The sequence below is a fragment of the Sinocyclocheilus anshuiensis genome, unplaced genomic scaffold (assembly GCF_001515605.1).
Source record: "Sinocyclocheilus anshuiensis isolate Anshui unplaced genomic scaffold, SAMN03320099.WGS_v1.1 scaffold253, whole genome shotgun sequence".
Taxonomy (NCBI): domain Eukaryota; kingdom Metazoa; phylum Chordata; class Actinopteri; order Cypriniformes; family Cyprinidae; genus Sinocyclocheilus; species Sinocyclocheilus anshuiensis.
Window position 1 is genome coordinate 2321012 of NW_015537969.1, and position 8540 is coordinate 2329551.

Genomic DNA, 8540 nt, shown 5'->3' on the forward strand with positions numbered 1-8540 from the left:
CCAGGCAAGAATAGACTGCCAGTGACTTACTAGCCATGGAGGAGTTCGAAGTTAATTTAATTATTTCTCCTAAAGGCAGTCAAGCTCCACAAAAAGCACTCTGAAACTATATTTGGCTGTTTTTTTTTTTTTGCTGCAGCTCTCAGATATAATTTTAGCTTTATTTCAAAGATGCATTTCACCAAATTTGAAGTCAGTGACGTCACAGAACATTGTTCTTGTGACTGTAACTTGAAACATTTTTTTTTTTCCCAAGATCCTTGAAACGTGAAAGATTATAAATCAGTGGTTCTCAACTGGTTTTGCTTCTGTAATCAGATATACATGTTAAAATATTTTTTTTATATTTATAAATATTTTAAATCGAATCTAATCTAATCTAATTTAATACAAATCATTTTGGCCATTTTTTTTACTATGCATAATTAGATGATACTTTTACAGTATCATTGTCCACAACCCTATTCGATCCTGCACCTGTAACCTATTTTTAGGTCAGTAGAACATGATTTTTGGCTTAATTGCAGAAGATAATTAGAGGCTTAAATGTATAATTGTGTTTTGCTTTTTTTGTTTTACTAATTTGATCTGCTGAAGAGGGCAGAAGGTGACTGAAAGTCAGCTTTTGTGTCCAAGTTGTTTGAGCAACAAGTACCTCTATTTTTCTACCTGTCCAGCCCCTCTCTCTTTCTCTCTCTCTCTCTCATTCACTTCATGCAAGCTCTTTTTTAATCTTCGTGCTGTATGTGCAGCTGAGCCATGGCTCCTTTGAGCTTTGCACTACAGAGCGCTATCAATTATTTATCAGCATGCATAATTCACAGTACATCCCTGCTCTACACTGAGGAGGCCTTACAATCTCTCCCTCGCTCTTTCCAAAAGCCCTCTCCAAAATCTCCTTCTCTGTCTCTTTTACGTACTCTTTCTTTTGCCCCTTTCTCCAAATCCTGGCCAATTCTCTTGCCTTCCATGCCCTACCAGGATCCTTTTTTCTTTCTGTCCTCACCTGAATCACTCTTTTCAGTCTTTCCCACCCTTCCATCCTCCTCCTTTTCAGTTTTCCATATGTGTCTTGCCTTATATTAAAGTCTGTCTTCTGTTTTTACTGTCACTCCACACATCAAAAATGCCCTCACTTTTTCTTTGGCAACTCAGATAATCAAATGTTGACTACTTTGTTGGTTTAGTAAGGATGTCTGCTCTTCTGCTTCCGGAGATCCCTACAGTTGGTCAGTGTAGAGGAAACACAAGTGGAAGAGAGTCAGTTAGACTCATCTGGGTGGTTTTGTGGTTGGTTTAACTGTCGCACTGCAGTGGTTTGTCAAAGGTGATTCACACCCTCAGCCATAACATCTCATCAAGCCCACAGTCATATGTTTCTTCCAAAACTTAACTACTTAGTAACCTAGTAAGCTGCCTTCATAGGAAGAATTTTAAGAAATCATAAGTGCTCGCTTCCAATGGAAAGACTGTTTTATATGTTACATAATTATAGGTTTGAATTTTGCAGGCAGCATTACCTTTCTTTGCAGTGGTTAACACAGAATGCATTGGGACTAGCCCATTTTTAATATTAAACTGACCATTTCACACCAAATTGTGTGTACTATATATTTATACTTACTAAAATATCATCAAAATATCACTCTCACATTGTTTAAATTGAGTGTGAAGCAAGACATGTATACTACTTAAATTAATTTATTATTATTACCTTTTTATTACTTTTATTTACATGATATGAACTTACATATATATATATATATATATATATAAATTGACTATTAAACACAATTTTTGTTCTATATTTATGCTTATTAAAGTAACATGCGATTCCTCTAACATCGTCTATATTGAAACAATTGTCAATATATTGTATATCTATACTTAATCAAATAAAAAAAATATTAATGTTTGTAATCAGATTTTATTTGGATTCTCACACAGTCTGTACAAAAATTGATTGTGAAGCAAAACAATTTGAGTATGTAGGTACTGAGTAAAATCAGTACCTACAGTACCTAAAATCAAAACCAACCATATGGTGCAGCTGATTGGTTCGTTTTGTATCAGCAGCCAATGAGTTTGCAGCTCAACATTCAAATACTTGGCTAGTGCTTGCTGTAGCAGTTGCAGCGTGCATCAGAAACCCTCCAGCTTCCCTCCTGGTGTTATCCTTCAGCTGGGCAGGGTTTCACCTCTGTGTGTCCCCGTGTGCTGTTTCTGGCTACTGAAGGACCCTTCGGCCCACCTCCATCTTCCCTCATCCCCATTGGTGGTTTTATTGGTGTTTGCAGTGCATGGGCTGTGGGAGGAGTGGTCTTCGTGGAGCCTGTGCTCAGTCACGTGTGGCCGTGGCACTCGGACCCGGAGCAGGATCTGTGTGCTCCCCCAGCATGGAAGCAATGGCTGTGGAGGGCCCGAGGTGCAAACCAAACTCTGCAATATAGCTGTGTGTCCCGGTTAGTACTAATCTCCATTTCCTCATCTGTCAGTATGCTCTCTCTTTTCTCTTACTCAATCCCACAGTATGTTCTGCCTTTACACTGTTATCACAGAGGGTCTCATGCACTAATAATTGCATATGTTTGCAGAAAATATTTGCTTGAAAAATCTTCAAATTATAATGCACATTGTTTTCTGTTGTTATTATATAAGTTATTCAGTGTATAATATAATATAATATAATATAATATAATATAATATAATATAATATAATATAATATAATATAATATAATATAATTTCAAATACTTGGCTAGTGCTTGCTGTAGCAGTTGCAGCGTGCATCAGAAACCCTCCAGCTTCCCCAGCTCCACCTGTTATAGGTATGCTATGGGGTGATTCATGTATGCTAAATGGGAGTTATTTCATATATGATATATGTTATATGAATTTGAAAATGTATATACTTAAAATTAATTAAATATGAAAATGTATCAGTAAAAAAAATGCTTTAAATGATTGCCAAAGTTAAAAACAATTTGTGTGCTGATTCCTCTTTTTGCATGGCCCAAATTTTGTATGTTCTAAAATAATTACTTATGAGGTTCAGTTTCAGTTAGAATGTTGTCTTTTAAGGCAGTTCCCTGTGTAAGCAGCTCATTAAGTTTTGGAACAGAGCCGGAATCGGAACAGTCATACCTGATATTTCAAGATCTCCATATGATTTCTATTAAAAAGAGTTGAAGAATACATCTAGGGAATACTTAATTCGGAAGTCACTCAACATAAAACGAAACGGAACACATATCGCTTTTATTGATAGTCAAAGAATCCTTCAGGGACACAATCTCATTGAAATCCTCTCGGCAGGAATACAATCAATTGGGCACGTTTCACGATCAAACGGTGCATTTCATCTAGTTTTGCTCTACCCATGCCTTGATCTTTTACACTTTGGTGCTCCTTCTTACAGAATAAGTGACGTCTCATTCATGTTATACATGCTGTTTCATTTTCATTTCCTTCTCTGCCCTCAACCCTTGATCTGAAGGCTTCATCCACTCTGGCGTTTCACGGTTGAGGTAGTTTGAGTAAATTTTATCCTAAATATAGAGACAATTTAACTGAAATTACAAAGAGGTTTGCAGAATGAACAAGAAAGAATTTCTGGAGCCATTTAGTGAATTAATGTAGAATTAATGTTGCACATTGGATTTTACACCAGATACCCTTCCTGTATAATATAATATTAGTATAAAATATATACAAATAAATTATATGTTTTTAATTTTTGTGATTAAATGTTTTATTATATTTTTATAACAATGTTTATGATAACAACACAATATTTGAATATATTAAAACAACACATTTTATATTATTATTATTATTATTTATTGAATATGTAGTTTGAGTGAGTTTTATTCTAAATTTAGAGAAAAATGTAACTGTAAAAAATGTAACTAAAAATGTCATTTTTACATCAATTACAAAGAAAATATAATATAATATAATATAGTTATAACAATTTTGTCATTTTATAACAAAATAATAATAATAATAATAATAATAATAATAATAAAGTATATGTGGTTTGAGTAAACTTGATTTATTTTGTGCATATGCATCTGCAGTTGGTGAATGAGACCCAATGTGCTCTGTCTTCTGGACTCTTCTAACTTCCTTATTCTTTACCCTTTTGATGTATGTCGTCTCCTGCCTTGTCTGTCTTTTCACATGTCTTCTTCTGGCTGACCTTTCACTTTCCTTCCTGTGTGCCATCCTCTGCCTCCAGCTTCACCCCAGTCTGCTTGTTTCACGTCAGTCTCTCTCTCACTCCTCCTGTTCAGTCTCTGAACATTCTCTTTCTGCAGCCATGCCTCGTAGTTTCCTCTGGATTTCATTCATTCATTATGCTAGTCTGAAGTGCTACTCAAATGGGGGCTCGGCTCGAGTTAAGCTAATCGGAATCGCAGATGAACCAATCACACGTGTCCGCACATGCTGGGGTTTGTTGTTTCTTCTACAGCGCTGCTTTGGTCTCAACCAACAGGATACATCTCCGAAATTAGTTATTACCCCACTGAGATGAGCAATAAATCATTTGTCTGTTACATTTCAATTCATTTTCAGTTTGAACAGTTGCTCCTGCCTGGAGTTGAAGACCTCCATTAGGCTGACAGTTGAAGGGTTAAGGGTGACAGCCAATCACTGTGATTGTCTTTTATTTGAGGAGGCACAAATTAACAGCTGGGCCATTCTGGCCGAGCACCTTTTGACTGACAGTGATTACAACCTGTCGGAGAGCAGATCTTCCACCTGTCCTCACCTACCGGGAGGCGCCCATGTGTAAAAACATCTCATCTGCCTCATATTCAAATTGCATTCATGAGTGGCTACTGACGTGTATGCTGATATAATTTAACACTGGACTCGACGTAATATACCTTCTCCCGGTTCACAGTAAAGGATGGTTAGCTGTGTGAATCTAAATGGAGACGTTGTAAATATTGGCATGTTTACTCCCACATTACTTCAGCTGTATTTAAGAATATGATTACAGTGATGGTTTGCATCTCTGTAATCTGTAAATGTGAGCAATTTCAGTTCCAGCCTATAGTCATCGGATCATTATTGTAAGTTACTCCTATTAATAATTTTTTCTTGTTTGATAAGAGATGGAACTGTACAATAGATTGTACAGTAGTTCTGTAAGTGGATAGTAGTCTTATTTTGAAGTAGCATTTGTTGATTGTCCTCATAAAGATTCTGTTTCATTAAAGAATAAAGTATATATTTGCTTATAGGAAGTTTTTCAGAGTGCACTCTATTGGCTTGTTAGAGGAATGAGTTTTAAGACTTATTTATATGGTAGTTTGTCTTGGAAAAAAAAGAGAAAGACAGCTCTAAGTATTTCAATCTATTATAACTTAACAGAGATCCAATTTAGAAATGTTTTCAAAATCGGAGTGTATTATTCAGTCTTCCAAAATAATTTGCATGAAATGTATTATTATTATTATTATACATATTATTATTAAGAAGAAGAATTGTGGTATGTATATATGTATGTATGTATCAATAAATAAATACATACATGCACGTCTTATATATTCTCTACTGATTTATGCATTAAATGAAGTCTCTTATGCCCACCAAGGCTGCATACAGTATATTTGATTAAACATTTTTTTATAAATATCTGTACATGTTAATGTGTCCTTGCTGAATAAAAGTATTTTTTTTTCTTTAATTCTTAGAGTTTTGAATCATAGTGGTCAAGATTTCTACAAAAATATTAAGCAGCAAAAACTGTTTTCAATAGTGATAATAATATAAAATGTGTCTTGAGCAATGTTTCCTGACAATCTTATATACGTGTATAAAATATGTGGTTTTTTATTTGTTTATTTAAAAAAAAACAGAAAAATAAATTGGGTAAAATGATGCTAGAAACATTGTGAGGCACAATGTAAAATCAAAGTCATGCTCTCAGTTACGGATAAGCAAATTATTTCAAATACTGTCCATTTTTCATGTCGTCGCCTCAAAAAATAGATAGAAAAATGTTTAAAACATTTGCTGTTCCTTAAAAACAGATTTTTGCTTTAATGGTCAAATGCACTAGCAGTTTATTACAGTACACTGCATCAGCAGCTTGTCTACAAATTCATCAAACTCAGGTTAAAATGCAACTTGCTGAACATGTCAGAATTAGCTAATAAAACATCGCTGAACCTCCTGTTTGATTTACTGCAGCCATATGAGCTCATCAGTTTATGTAATTCAGCTAAAATAGATTTAAGAGAAATCAAATAAAATAAAGTAAAGGAACAAGGCCCAGAACTCCTAGCAACAACCCTGAACACTCAGATGTTTGTGTGTATGTATGAAATACAAGTGAGGGATACTCAAAGTATCCATTTGATGTGCTGAAGTCAGTGTTATTACCTTAATTATACAGTTGATTTCTCTCTGCCTTTCCCTTTATGTTGTTGTGAAGAAAAGTGAGATGCCATAAATGCTCAGCTGTGTTTGTTGGGTTTCAGCTGCAGCTGCTGTCTCTCCTGGCAACCACAATATGCGGGATCTATCTCCTCATTGGCTGCTGATTTTATGAGCGATGATGAGTCCAATACTCTCATGGAGGCGCAGACAGACAGGCCACATTTATCCATGTTTATTGAGTTTGTGAGGCTTTAGAATATGGTTATTATTTATCATGTTCTTGCTTTGAGACACAAATCCTCCATGATCTCAGACAGAGAATGCAGCTGCATCTGATTTTGCGATATGTCGTTCTGCCAACAGTTAAAGAGGTATTTTATTTTATTTTATTTTTTTATATACCATTGAACCATTTAGTTTTTTTCATATTTTATAATAGCATGTATTTATGCGGTTGTGTATTTATGTGTCTGTAGTATATATATATATATATATATATATATATATATATAAGCTACTCGTCTGTCTGTTTGTACTACATCACTCTCTTTCGTACAATTTTAGTTTGGTCTTGTGGCTACCTTGAAGTAATGTTACACGGTACATTTTTCTCAGTTTGATGAACATCTGCTTTGACAGAGCAAAGGTGACATAGGCATTTTCGTTCATCATGTGCTCTGTCTTCCTTGGAATCCATTAGATTGAGAGATAATTTGATTTCAGTTCATACCATCAATCATATCGAGATACGCTTGGATGAAATATGAATATCTACCCACAACACCCCCCACCCCATTTAAATAAGATAAAAGTGATATTAGAGGTTAATATGCGCAGATCCTGAAATTGCTGCAGAAAGTCAAAAGACGTAACATCTCCCCTACTGTGAAATAGAAAGCATTCATTATATAAACATAAAGCCATAAGATTAATGGCATCATTTGATGGATGAAGTTTAAGCATAATTCTTACTTTCGAACATGCTGAATATGTGTCCATCGAGGCATGTAGGCCTTCTAATGTTTTGCAGAGGGTCTTGGGATACGAGATGTGAAACATTTAAAAGAGTTTCTTTTTTATTTCTCCATAAACTGCAGAAATTCATAAATGCTTCAACAAAATGAGTGGATTAGTGACATGGGCTTCATAAGCGACATGCCCCCTGCGTATCATTTATTCACATTGAACTTCACCAGAAAACATGAATCTCATTAATCAAGCAAGAAATAGTCACTGCACATTGATCCCTTTTTCATCCATTATGCAAAAGATCTCATATTGTTTTTTTGTTGTTTTTTTGTTGTTGTAGTTGATGCTCAGAGAGAGCATATGCAAACACAAGCAGTACAGGTTCTGCCTGTGGTCATATCGGTATATGACCACAGGCAGAACCTGTACTGCTTGTGTTTGCATATACTCTATTGATTTCCACAGTTAATCTACTATATTAATGTTAATATAGACATAATACATACATAAAAATTAATGTAAGATATGTAATGTCCTTGCTGTCATTTATACATAGAAAAACAATGAATAGTAATCAGTAGATTTTTTTTCTTCTCCTAGCTTTAATTAATTCTTACTCATTGTTTTTCCAGTGAGAAATTAAAGGCTGAAACATCTGCAATATGCAACAGTCTAACTAAAATTATTATCATCAAAGTGAGGTTTCTCATACATTTTAGCGCTAATGTTATCAAGCCTCTATTTAACTTCCTGTGCTTTTAGGTTTGTCTCAGTAGTCCATCTCTCTTTAATTAATTAACCAAAATTCGTCTTTTCTTTGTACTAGTCTTCTCTGAAACCCATTAGACTACAATTTTCATGAAATTAATGTTACTTGGAGCACCTTTGATGTGCAGGTCAAGGTTTATTCTAATAGAATGCATTGTAATTTAATGTTCAGTGATGAAGAGGTGATCCTAAAAAAAGGCATTTTTCAATATAGAATTAAAAAGTAAATTATTTAAAGCAGGGTTTAAATATGAAATTTATTATGTAACTTCTTCAATCTGTGTTACAAAGGACCTTTATTTAGATTTGAAGAGTGTGTTACGAGGACTATTTTGGAATACACAGTCTGTCTATCTATCTATCTATCTATCTATCTGTCTGTCTGTCTGTCTGTCTGTCTATCTATCTACC

The 8540-nt window shown here is 34.6% G+C and overlaps 1 protein-coding gene and 1 long non-coding RNA gene across 4 annotated transcripts in view; both read left to right on the top strand.

Annotated features, from left to right (window-relative positions):
- Positions 1–8540, top strand: part of LOC107670015 (uncharacterized) — a 718471-nt gene that overhangs the window by 195580 nt on the left and 514351 nt on the right. The window lies entirely within an intron of this gene.
- LOC107669951 (adhesion G protein-coupled receptor B2-like) overlaps positions 1–8540 on the top strand; it is a 303770-nt gene that overhangs the window by 167161 nt on the left and 128069 nt on the right. The gene's annotated exons all lie outside the window — the stretch shown is intronic.